The 13,858-nt window shown below is 52.6% G+C and overlaps 1 long non-coding RNA gene across 1 annotated transcript in view; it reads right to left on the minus strand.

The window, feature by feature from the left end:
• Window positions 1-2,096: 2,096 nt before the first annotated feature.
• The window catches only part of LOC139279335 (uncharacterized), a 50,108-nt gene continuing 38,346 nt past the window's right edge, over window positions 2,097-13,858 (minus strand). The window contains exon 3 of the long non-coding RNA XR_011596446.1: window positions 2,097-3,058. This is a non-coding gene — a long non-coding RNA (uncharacterized lncRNA). The remainder of the gene's footprint in view (window positions 3,059-13,858) is intronic.

Raw genomic sequence — 13,858 nt, forward strand, 5'->3', positions numbered from 1 at the left:
GCTGCAAGGTAAACGCTGGATGACAAAGGGTACGGCCTCGCCACCTGGCCCTTGACCCCCACCCCCCCCGGCGGAACCCTCAGACAGAAGCCAAGCAACGATATAATAAGAGCTATATAGCCACACGTAATATTATCGAAAAGACAATTGGAGTGCTGAAGCAGCGCATTCGATGCTTGGACCACTTGGGAGGCAGGCTGCAATACCACTCTGAGCAAGTTGCTCAGTTCACAGTGGTGTGCTGCATGTTACATAGTTTAGCAATCATGTGGGGACAGAAATTGCCACAGGGGACTGCGGGACCACCTGTGAGAGAGTGCAAGAAACGGAGGAGGAAGAAGAGGAAAATGAGGGGGAGGAGGATGAGGAGGAGCTTCCAGATTAACCCATGGCACCACCTCCCCCTCTCCCCCCCCTCACCCCCCCCCCCATCTCCCCCCCCTCTCCCCCCCCCCAACACCACAGCGAAGGGCACACGGAGAATATGCCACTGCAAAATTGTTACGGCAGCAGCTCATAAATGAAACTCTTTTGAGTTTACCTGAAAATAAACATAAACATTAAACCGTGCCACCCGCCTGGGTGACACAGCAGACATTTTCAAGGCCCCCTTTTTTTTTTTCCTTTTTTTTTGTTTTTTTTTTTGGGGCGCTAAAATCAAATTTTTTCCAGTGCCCCCTATAATAGGGGAGGGGGACACTAAAAGCACCGACAATTAAAACAAATTAAACTTTAAAACATAAAATCAAATTAAAATTTGGTTGCCGGGCGTGATGATGCACTCCAGTCCCTCCGGTGCCCACCTCTCGCGGAAGGCCGCGAGCGTACCGGTGGACACCGCGTGCTCCATCTCCAAGGACACCCTGGACCGGATGTAAGAGCGGAAGAGAGGCAGGCAGTCAGGTTGAACGACCCCCTCGACCGCCCGCTGCCTGGACCGGCTGATGGCACCCTTGGCCGTGCCCAGGAGCAGTCCTACGAGGAGGCCTTCGGACCTACCCGCTCCCCTCCGCACAGGGTGCCCAAAGATCAGGAGAGTGGGACTGAAGTGCAGCCAGAATTTCAGGAGCAGCCCCTTCAAATAATAAAACAGGGGCTGCAACCTTGTGCATTCCATAAAAACATGGAACACGGACTCTTCCAGACCGCAGAAATTGCAGGCGGCCTGGGAGTCCGTGAACCGGCTTAAAAAATTTGTTGCACGGCACTGCTCCGTGCACCACCCTCCAGGCCAAGTCCCCGATGAATAGTGGGAGGACCCCTGCGTAGAGTGCCCTCCATCGGGGACCCCCGCCTCCTCCGGACGGCAAGATGGTACGCCATGGCGTGTCCGGACGGCCGGCGAGGATGGCAAAGTTGAGGGTGTGCAGGAGCAGCCCGTACAGGAAACCCCTCCGCGCGGAACTGAAAGGCACGGAGGGGATTTCCCCGAGGCGGCTCAAGTTGTGAGGCACCGGCCCCCGAGGGAGGTTCCGGGGTTTGGCGCCGATGAGGAATTCCGTCCGGACGGGGGTCAGTTCGGACAGGATCTCCCCACGTGCTTGAGCCTCCTCGATGCACCTAACGGAGTCAGGGCCCAGAGCTGTTTTTAGCGACTCGATGGCATCGGCCGCGTGGCGGACGTTGGCAGAATTTAGGCGCCGCGCCAGCGTGTCTGGCGCCATCCAGCCCGCTCCTCCGCCATCGAGCAGGTCCCTGACCCTGGTCACCTTACCAGCCACAGCCCTCTCTTCCGACCGCCACATAAAACCTCGGCCGTGGAGGTACGGATTCCCGAGCAGCGGTTCCTGCAGGACGGCCGCCACTCCAGCCGGCGGAGAGCTGCGCTTGGTGGAGACTTTGTTCCAGACCCTGATGAGTTCCCTGTAAAAGACAGGCAGCTCCCGGAGGGCGGTCCTGACACCCCCCAAGTTCAGCTCATAAATGAACACTTTGCTTGAATGTGGACAGCTGCTTTTTGGGACCCTGATGACTGTTACCCCAAAGGTTTGACACTGGACAAGAGTGCTTCAATTCAATTCAAACGTTTATGTAAAAATGGCAAACAACAATTTTAAAACTTTGTAAAACTTGTAACTATAAAATTACTGTAACAACTTTAACAACTTTAATTACAACTTTAACAAAACTTTAACAACTTTAATGAGCTTTTCTCAAACTTCAATTATTCAATGAACAAGTACAACGAAAGACCCTTTACTGTCCTCGACCACGATCTCGACCGCATGCTACACCACCAATGGGACTATTCCCCCTCCCCTTTCTTACTCCACCCTTCCCTTTCCGAATGCTCCTGAGCCCGGACCTCCCCATGGTGGTACCAAGCCGGCATGCAGCAGTGCACCCCGAGTGTTGTTGCTGCTGTTGGGGGTCAGACATTGCAGGCACAATGAATGGGGCCTCAGGAGAAGCTCGTGATGTGGAAGGCACGGCTTTGGAGCTGGAAGATGCAGGCAGCTCCCCACCCTCGGGTGCTGTCAACCCGACTACTATGGCACGGGGGATTCCGCGCCATGTCCCGATCCCGTCGATTGCCGCATGGCTTCGATGGAGTCGGCGGTTTGCTCCATCGCGGTGATCAGACACGACATATCCTCCGACTGCCGTTCTGATAGAGCCGTGATGTTTGCGGCTATCGTAGCCATGGCTTTGAACAGCTCTCAACCTATATCGACGCTGGCCTGTGACAGACACACCATGTCCTGGTACACACCTATCTGTCGTGCAGCAACCAACCTTCTCTGCACCAACTCTGTCGCTGCGCACCGCTTGGTCCAACAGAATCAGAGGAGCCATGGGGGAATCCTCTGAATACAGACTCCGTGGTGGAGGATATTCCAGCTGGCCCACTGGAGCTGGTGTATCCTCCTCCGTCTCCACCTCCCCCCCTCCACTTCCATTGGCTCCAGGATCAGTGGCTCTTCCTCTTCCTGTTCCTCTTCGTCTTCTTCATCTCTGCCAGTGGTGAAGTCGGGAGAGGGCTGGGTGACACCAGAGGTGGAGGCAGTGGGTCTGTTGCCTGGTCTCCCTGTGTCGGTGTGGTCTAAATCGTCCGAGTCTGGAAGTACAAAACAACATTTTAAAAAGGTTGGCACCAGGGGAGGGGGTCAGGTTTACATGAGTACGTCTTATCGCAGCCTTACTTAAATGTCCACTGTTAAATATGGAAGAACTCCACAAGTACTGTGAGCTAAAACTGATGTGACCTTAGTCTCTTTAATACAACTCCAGAGTGCCTAAGCAGCATGGCAGACAACCTTTTATACTCCCTTGCCCGAGGTGTGCAGGTGACCCTTGGGCCTCCAACAATTGCGCCCTCTGGTGCCAAGTCTTACGCAGTTACAATGTTTACATACATAACATCACTCCTCCCTCCCCCCCCCCCCCCCCACCAAAAGTCTTTGATACAAATTATTTACAAGTTGAGACGATCCGGGGCCCTACGCTCCCTGGTTGATCATCTGAGTTCAAACTCTGGCATGGGTGAGTTGGTCGGACCATTGCTGCACTGTGGCGCGGCTGGTCTGACAGGACTGTTGGGAATGGTGGGTTCATCCTCTTGATTGACAGCGATGTCGATTGCTGGTTGGGTGTGTGTTGGTGGATCGATGATGATGATGTCCTCTTCAGGTTGTTCCTGGTTGTCGGTGAACCGCAGTTTGGTCTGATCCAAATGCCTTCTGCACGTTTGTCCATTCAATAGTTTGACTATAAACACTCTATTCCCCTCCTTGGCCAAGACAGTGCCAGCGACCCATTTAGGACCATGACCGTAATTCAGGACAAACACAGGGTCATTAACATCAATGTCACGCGATCGTGGTACATGTTTTGCCGGTGACGCCGGGTTTCCACATGATCATTTAGATCTGGGTGGACTAGGGAGAGCCTGGTTTTGAGAGCTCTCCTCATTAACAATTCTCCAGGGAGAACCCCAGTGAGCGAGTGGGGTCGCGTGCGGTAGCTGAGCAGAACCCAAGATAAGCGGGTCTGCAAGGAGCCTTCCGTCATGCGTTTCAAGCTCTGCTTGATAGTTTGTTCTGCCCGTTCCGCTTGACCATTGGATGCGGGCTTAAACGGGACAGACCTGACATGCTTGATGCCATTGCGGGTCATAAACTCGTTGAATTCTGAGCTGGTGAAACACGGTCCATTGTCACTGACAGGACGTCGGGCAAGCCATGGGTGGCGAACATAGCCTGGAGGCTTTCAATGGTGGCAGTGGATGTGCTGGATGACATGATTATGCATTCAATCCATTTAGAGTAGGCGTCCACTACAACTAAAAACATCTTTCCGAGAAAGTGCCAGCAAAATCTACGTGGATCCTGGACCACGGTTTGGAGGGCCATGACCACAGACTCAATGGAGCCTCTCTTGGTGCATTGCTCAATTGTGAGCACGTGTTGCACTGGTGTACGCATGACTCTAAGTCCGAGTCGATGCCGAGCCACTAAACATGCAACCTGGCTATAGCCTTCATCATGACTATGCCTGGGTGGGTATTGTGTAGTTTGCGTATAAACGTTTCCCTGCCTTTTTTTGGCAAAACCACACGATTACCCCATGGATGGACATTTCATCTTTGCGTCGGTGAAATGGCTTAATTTCATCTTGCATTTCCCCGGGAACGCCAACCAGCTCCCATTGAGGGCGCAGCTTTTTACAAGTGATAGCACAGGATCCTGGCTGGTCCAGGTCCTGATCTGGCGAGCAATGACGGGTGACCCTTCACTCTCAAAAGCGTCCATGACCAGAAGCAAGTCTGCGGGCTGCGCCATTTCTACCCTGGTAGTGGGCAATGGTAGCCGACTGAGGGCATCAGCACATTTCTCCATGCCTGGTCTGTGGCGGATAACATAGTCATAGGCGGACAATGTTAGTGCCCATCTTTGAATGCGGGACAAAGCATTGGTGTTAATACCTTTTGCTTTCTGAAAACAGCAAATTGAGCGGTTTGTGGTCAGTTTCAAGCTCAAACCGAAGTCCAAAGTGGTATTGGTGCATTTTCTTAACCCCATTTACACATGCTAACACCTCTTTCTCGACCATACTGTAGGCTCTTTCAGCCTTCGACAGACTTCTAGGCGCGTATCCAACCGTTGAAGTTTGCATGATACATTGGTTTGCTGTAATACACAGCCGACCCCGTACGAAGATGCATCACAAGCTAGCACTAATCGTTTACACAGGTCATATAGTAAAAGTAACTTATTAGAACAAAGTAGATTTCTGGCCTTCTCAAAGGCTATCTCTTGAGATTTATCCCAAACCCAGTCATCAACATGTGCAATGGTTCCAGCAAAGTGCTTAACCCGGGTAGGAAGTTACCAAAATAGTTGAGGAGTCCCAGGAACATTCTGTGGTCTGGGTGCATTCTTGATGGCCTCTATCTTTGAGTCCGTGGGTCTGATGCCATCTGCTGCAATCCTTCTCCCCCAAAATTCGACCTCTGGCGCCAGGAAAACACACTTGGAGCGTTTCAGCCTGAGTCCCACTCTGTCTAGTCGACTTAGAACCTCTTCCAGGTTGTGCAAGTGTTCAGTGGTGTCACGACCGGTGATCAGGATGTCGTCTTGAAACACAACGGTGCACGGAACCGATTTCAGCAGACTCTCCATGTTCCTCTGGAAGATGGCAGCAGCCGAGCGAATCCCAAAAGGGCACCTGTGGTATATAAACAGTCCTTTTTGCGTGTTGATACACATCAATCTTTTTGAAGATTCAGCCAGCTCCTGTGAGATGTAGGCGGAGGTTAGGTCCAACTTGGTGAACGACTTCCCCCCCTGCTAACATTGCGAACAGATCATCCATCTTGGGTAGCGGGTACTGGTCCTGTAACAAGACTCTGTTGATCGTTACCTTGTAGTCTCCGCAGATTCTGACCATGCAATCGCTTTTCAACACTGGAACAATCGGACTGGCCCACTCGTTGAACTCGACTGGCGATATGATTCCCTCTCGTTGAAGTCTGTCCAGTTCGATTTCGACTTTCTCCCTCATCATATATGGAACCACTCGAGCCTTGTGATGAACGGGCCTTGCATCGGGGACTAGATGGATCTGCACCTTAGCGCCTGTGAAGTTGCTGGTGCCTGGTTCAAATAGCGCCGGAAACTTGCTGAGCACTTGGGCGCACGAGGCATCATCCACTGAAAATAGTGCTTTGATGTCGTCCCAGTTCCATCAAATCTTTCCCAGCCAGCTTCTGCCGAATAGCATTGGGCCATCGCCTGGTACAATCCACAGTGATAAATCATGCACAGCTCCATCGTACGATACCTTAACGGCCGCACTGCCAATGACTGGTATGAGCTCTTTGGTGTAGGTGCACAGCTTTGTCTGAATCGGGCTCAGTTTGGGCCTTCGTGCCTTGTTGCCCCATAGTTTCTCAAAAGCCTTCTGGCTCATAATTGACTGACTGTCCCCCGTGTCCAACTCCATTGATATCGGAATACCGTTCAATTTGACTTTCAGCATGATAGGAGGGCTCTTGGTGGTGAAGGTGCGTACCCCATACACTTCTTCCTCGGGTTGAGTTGCTTCTCTTGTTTGTTCTGGGTGGTCCGCGCTGGATCGATCATCCTCTGCCGACTCTGCCACGTGGTGAGTCGCAGCACTCTTGCACATTCGCTGGAGGTGCCCCATTGTTTCGCAGCCTTTGCACACGTAGTGCTTGAATCGACATTGATGGGCTCGATGATTACCCCCTCGGCGTCAACACGGTGCTAATGGATTTGCATTCACGCCCGATGGTGGACTTTGAGTCATCCTAGGTCTTGCAGCCGCCGACGTGTAGACCCTGACATATGCAGTTCTGCCTGCTAGCGACGTTATTTTATGCACAGTACTTGCCGGTGAGCTTCAATGCTGAGCAGATATCTCTGGTATTATCGTTTGTGGACATGAAAGCCTGGGCTATCGTGATGATCTTGCTCAGGTCTAGGGATGCGGCCAACAGCAGCTTGTGAAGAATGACCTCATGGCCGATGCCAAGCACAAAAAAGTCGCGCAGCATTTCCCCCCAAAATCCAGCAAATTTGCAAGTTCCTGCAAGGCGTCTCAAGTCGGCGACATAACTCGCCACATCCTGGTCCTCAGAGCAGTGGTGCATGTAGAAGCGATACCTGGCCATTAAGACGCTCTCCTTCGGCTTGAAGTGGATCCGAACTACCGTACATAACTCTGTATATGTCTTCTACGTTGGTTTCTCTGGTGCTAGCAGATTCTTGATGAGGCCATATATTGTGGACTCACGCACGGTGAGGAGAATCGCCCTGCACTTGATTGTTATATCGTCCCCATTTAGCTCGTTAGCCTCGAAGTTCTGGTCAAGACACTCAACGAAGGCTTCCCAATCATCACCCTCTACAAATCTCTCTAAAGTACCAACGGCAGCCATGACCGCGTGAAAGTTCGTAATCTATTACTCGTCGCCAATTGTTAAGTATGGAAGAACTCCACAAGACTGAGTACTGTGAGCTAAAACTAATGTGACCTTAGTCTCTTTAATACAGCTCCAGAGTGCCTAAGCAGCATGGCAGACAACCTTTTATACTCCCTTGCCCGAGGTGTGCAGGAGACCCTTGGGCCTCCAACAATTGTGCCTGCTGGTGGAAAGTCTTACACAGTTACAATGTTTACATACATAACATCCACCACTGCTGCAATACAGCATTACATATCGCAGACAGACAATACATATATGCATTGCGTTACACGCCCCCAACATTGCAGTACATTACATCAGGCCAAATTACAGTGCAATAAACTTGCATTACATCAGGCCAACATTATGGTTACAGTTACATTACATGACATGAAAGGACTGCAACACAGACTGGATTGTATTCGACTGACCATTCTCTGTGAGTGGGTCAGCTCCAATGCCGGTGGTGGCACGGTTGCTATCCCCGACTAGCAACAGGGCACGGATCTCTATTTCAGTCAATGGTTCTTGGTTTGTGGGTCCTCCCCCCATACGCCGCTGATCGGCTGCTATTGCAGATGTCATCTTCAGCAGAAAGTAAAGTAAAAATCTAACACACGCGCACACGCACATGCACACACACATACCATCGTGTAACACTGAACCTACATCTCCATGGCACATGGGGGGGGGGTGCATAAATAAAATCATTACTTACCCTTGCTACCCTCATCAGGTCATTCTGGCCTCCACCAGATCACCTGGCTTCCTCCTCTTCAGCATGTGGTGAGTACCAAGGCTGTGACCCCCCTGACCTCCCACTCTGAACTCCAGTGGGCCACTGACCCTCCCAATGCTTGCCCCCAACCGAGCCTCGGACCACCTACCATCACGGGGGCTACACAGCGTAGAGCCTGCGGCCAACATCTCGCTGTAGGCAACTAGGCCCATTCAGCAGTGCCTGGTCTCCAGTCATCTTGGACCCCCTTGCCACTGGACCAAGACCTTGCTCAGCTAAGCCCGTGTGGTGGCCGGTGTGCAACGATCACCCCACATTAAAAGAACTCACGCACAGGCATCTTCCACTCCTCTAACATGAAGTTCAGGACCTGGAACATCAGGACCCTCATGGGCAACCCCAACAGCGACAGACTGGAACGCCACCGCCACAGTTGCCCGGGAACTTAGATGCTTTGATATTGACATCGCCGCCCAAAGCGAGACCCGGCGGGCAGGGGAAGGCCAGCTCAAGGAACAAGGTGGAGGTTACACTTTCTTTTGGAAAGGGAAACTAGAGGAAGAATGCCGCCTCCATGGAGTCAGCTTCACCATCAAAAACGAGCTGGTCGACCACCTCAAAGACTCCCCCTGTGGGGTAAACGAATGCCTCATGACTCTCCGACTCACCCTATCCCAGAACCAGTGCACCACAGTCATCAGTGTGTATGCCCCAACACTCGATACAACAGATGAGACCAAAGAATGTTTTGACTCCAACCTCAAAATCCCTGTCCTGCGTCCGCACGGGCGACAAGCTTATCCTCCTCGGTGACTTCAACGCCAGGGTCGGCAAGGACACAGGCCTCTGGGGAAGCGTAATTGGCAGAGAGGAGGTAGGGAAAGCCAACTCCAGCAGTACCCTAATCCTAACAAAATGTCTAGAACATGAACTTGTCATCGCCAACACCTTGTTCCGCCAGAGGGACAAATACAAGGCATCATGGCAAGAGCCTCACTCCAAACACTGGCACTTGCTCGACTATGTCATCGTCTGAGCCAGGGATCGCAAGGATGTGTGCATCACCCTTGCCATGACAGGAGCCGACGACTGCTGGACGGACCACTGCCTAATCCGATCTATCATTGGCATCAACATAACCCCAAAGCGGAGGGGCCAGCAGAAGCAGTGCCGCAAAAAATCAATGCCAGGGCACTTAAGGACCCAGCTAAGAGAGCCCTATACAGTCAGCGCCTCACAGCTAAACAGGCATGCCTTGATGATCCCAAGATGCAGAATGCCCACAGCGCTTGGTCTGCCCTCCACGCCTCCATAACTAGTGCCTGCAAAGAGATACTCGGTCACTCAACCAGGAAACACCAGGACTGGTTTGATGAGAATGATCAGGAGATTCAAGAGCTTATAGATTGCAAGCACAGGGCATTTCTGAGCCTTAAACAACAACCCAACTCTGGAGCAGCAAAGCAGCATTACAGAGTGTCATGTATCTTACATGGCCACTATTGGTACTATATCAAGGTGTGCCACCAGAGGACACAGCAGTGGGAGACTCGTTGGTTACCTGTACAGGTGTGCCTGGCCTAGTATAAAAGGCAGGCCACCAGGTGTGATCCTCACTCTGGAGTTAACTAATAAAAAGACTAAGGTCACTACAGTTCAAGTACAACACACTGCCTCGTGGAGTCATTGTTAGAGCATCTAAGAACACAACAACTGGCGACGAGAATATGAACTTTCACGCGGAAATGGCTACCCTTGGTACGTTGCAGCAGTTCGCCGATGGTGATGATTGGGACACCTTTGTGGAGAGGCTAGAACACTTCTTCACAGCAAACGACCTGGCAGGAGATGACCCGGCCGCACAGGCTGATAAGTGGCGTGCTGTCCTGCTAACCAGTTGTGGGCCCAACATATATGGCCTCGTGAGGGACTTGCTGGCACCAGCGAAGACAACGACCAAGTCGTACAAGGAGCTCGTAACCCTGATCCAGTAGCAACTCAAGTCAAGGAAAGCATGCTCACAGCCAGACACCAGCTCTATACTCACCAACGGCCCGAAGGCCAGGAAGTCGCGATGTACGCCGCAGACCTCAGGTGGCTGGCGGGACCGTGCGAGTTCGGCACCCAACTTAACGAAGCGCTGCGGAACATTTTTGTCATTGGAATTGGCCATGAGGGCCTTCTTCACAAGCCACTGTCGGCGGATACCACAATCACACTGCAGAAGCCCATCTCTGTGAGCCAGGCATTCATGACCTCGACCTGCGGCTCTAGGCAGATGCCTCACCCTCAGGACTCAAACCTGGCAGGTACTGTGCAGAGAGTGGCGCCATTCAGGAGCCGGACTGTAGAGCGGGAATCCTCTCGGAAGAGACAACAGGCCTCCGAGTCCCTTAACTCAGAGTCCGCCGAGGGGGGCTAATCGAGTAGCACCATGCTGATGTTGCGGAGGGAATCACAGGGCCTACCAGTGCCGTTTTAAAGACTATGTTTGCAAAGGCTGTGGCACAAAGGGTCACCTCCAGCGAATATGTAAGAGAATAGGACTCACTGTGTCGATGAGGAGTCTGCAGATGGCCATGAATCCAGCGTGGATTATGAATTTTTAGACAGAGAGGCAGCCCAGTCCCACGGGGAGGTACACAGCATGTTTACCTGCACCACCAAGTGCTCCCCGCTGAAGGTGGAAGTCGAGATAATGGGAAGTCCAGTCTTCATGGAAGTGGACATGGGGCGAGCCAGTCAGTGATGAATCAGGAAGCCTTTGAGAGGCTATGGGACAATCTGGCTGAACGACCCGAGTTGGTCCCGGTTCAGGCAAAACTGCACACCTACACCAATGAAATCATCCCAGTCGTTGGTAGTGTGAATGTAAAGGTATTCCATGATAGTGCGGTGCACAAGTTATCTCTGTGGATTGTTGCAGGTGATGGATCAACGCTGCTCGGCAGAAGGTGAATGGAGAAGATCCAGTGGAAGTGGGAAGACTTCACCCCTCCAGCGATCGAAGCCCTCTGCGCTCAGAGGCAAAGCAAGCCCTCACCTGAGGGTGGACCCAGCACCGATGAGCTGGACCAGCACGGCACCCGAGACACAGACCGCTCAGCACGACTGCGTGGAGGTGATCCAGCTGAGACAACCCGAACGCACCGTCCAGGTTCCAGTGGCAGGACTCAAGAGGGAGAAAATCGGATCCAGCAGCGACTTCCCAACTGCGGAGGCAGAGCCCGGGGAGGAGAGGATCACCGGAGTCGACATCGTGGGCGAAGAAAAGATGCTGCCCGCACCACGAGGCGATGCGCTGAAGACAGAGATGGCTGCGGCCAGACCACGAGGTGCAGCGCTGATGGAGCAACACGTGGCACCAAACGGAGAAGCGGATTGGGGTAAAGCAAGCAAGGCTCTCTTAAAGGAGGCCGGCAACCCACTACAATTAAAGGGGCAGTTCCACACACTTAAGCAATGTAACAAGATTTGTAAGTTAGAGACTAAAGGTGTAACAGATTATGTAAAGTGTGTAACTGACCATGTAAAATGTGTAACTGATAATCGGAATTGTATACATGCAACCAGCGAGGAACAGTCGCGCGATCTTGATCAGACCCCTAGAGTGTCCATCAGAAGCAAGGAAAAGCTGTGCGATGCAGGATTCCCACCGCACGCAGCCAGTGCAGCGGCTACACACAGGTCCAGCGAGCTATCCAGTGCTGTAGCCTGCGTCCTAGGGAGCAGAGTCGTGCACCACAAAGTGTGGCCACAAGCAGCCAATACACACGAGCTGCGAAGCAAACGACCTCAGCAGGGCGAAGACACCGGCAGTGATACCATGCCCCTGGGTCGCCTCCATCTCTCAGGCAATCGATGGCACCAACGGCCATGAGCCTGAAGGAGCAGACTGACCTAAGGCCACACCTAGATGTAGGGTCACCTGCCACTGTTCCCCAGAGGAAACAAGCACCAGCCAGGATCTCAAACCAAGCGACGTTCAGGCCAGCGAGTCAGCGGTCCCCTGTGCACTGCTAGACGACAGCTCCTCAGGGAGCAGCTGGGACCCAGGGCTTAAAGAAAGGACGGGGGGGGGGGGGGGTGGTGGTCACAGACATCCGTGAATGTGCCTGACACTAGGGACCACGGCAACAGCCCCGACAGCAGGCTACGTGAGCCAACCGGCTTCACACTGCCAGCACCGGGCACTGCACCGCCACCAGACTGCAGGGACACCACCCAGCAGCTCCAGAACTAGTTTGTCCTTACGCACCGGTCACCACACCAACAAAGACACCTAACGCTCCTGTTGCACCATGGAGCCTAAAAGAAACCCGCAAAACCCACCTACCTGAACTCGGATGTACATGAATGCCAGGAGCCCCTGCCCCACCAACATGGGAAGGGAGGAGAATAGAGTGGCCAGGAACACACACACACACACAAACAGCAACCACCAGCACGGTACTGCACCAACTACCCACCCAAGGTTGAGCCGGCCCGCTAGAGGTCTACCAGACAGACCCATGTAGAGCTACGCCCAGAGCATAGGTAATGCAGAGGCGATTTGCACTGAGGGTTCAGGGGGGAGTGATGTCATGTATCTTACATGGCCACTGTTGGTACTATATCAAGGTGTGCCACCAGAGGGCACAGCAGTGGGAGACTCGTAGGTTATCTGTACAGATGTGCATGGCCTAGTATAAAAGGCAGGCCACCAGGTGTGATCCTCACTCTGGAGTTAACTAATAAAAGACTAAGATCACTACAGTTCAAGTGGAGTCATTGTTAGAGCATCTAAGGACACAACACAGATGGCCCAAGGCTGAGGTACAACAATAAAAAACGGGACCTGATGAACAGGTGGTGAATAGAGAAAGCACAGGAGATACAGCAGCTGGCCGACAGCCATGATATGCGAGGATTCTTCATCGCAGTCAAGGCCACCTTTGGTCCAAACACCCAAGGCCTCACCCCACTGCTGGCCAAGAACGGGGAAACACTCATCAAGGACACCGAAGCAGTCAGGGCCCGCTGGAAGGAACACTTTGAAGATCTCCTCAATCGGGACTCTGCCTTTGACTCGAGTGTTCTCGACTCCATTCCGCAGCATGCTACCCGCCACCACCTCAGTGAAACCCCAACACTGCACGAGGCAGAAAAAACCATAAAACAGCTAAAAAAACAACAAGGCTACGGGAGCGGATGGAATCCCTGCTGAGGTGCTGAAGTATGGCGGAGAGGCACTGCTGGCGCTACATGACCTCATCTCTCTCATCTGGAGGGAGGAGAGCATGCTGGGAGATCTTAGAGATGCAGTGATCGTGACCATCTTTTAAAAAAGGGACAAGTCCGACTGCGACAACTACAGGGGAATCTCCCTTCTATCAGCCACTGGGAAAGTCGTTGCTAGAGTTCTCCTCAACCATCTTCTCCCTGTGACCGAGGAGCTCCTCCCGGAGTCGCAGTGCGGATCTCGTCCCCTACGGGGCACAACAGACAGGATTTTTGGAGCGCGACAGCTGCAGGAAAAATGCAGGGAGCAGCGCCAGCCCTTATACATGGCTTTCTTCAACCTTACAAAGGCCTTTGACACTGTCAACTGCGAAGGTCTATGGAGCATCCTCCTCCACTTCGGATGCCCCCAAAACTACGTCACCATGCTCCATGACGACATACATGGTCACATGTATCTTCCTCCGACA

This window comes from Pristiophorus japonicus, chromosome 14 (assembly GCF_044704955.1).
Source record: "Pristiophorus japonicus isolate sPriJap1 chromosome 14, sPriJap1.hap1, whole genome shotgun sequence".
NCBI classification, from domain to species: Eukaryota; Metazoa; Chordata; class Chondrichthyes; family Pristiophoridae; genus Pristiophorus; species Pristiophorus japonicus.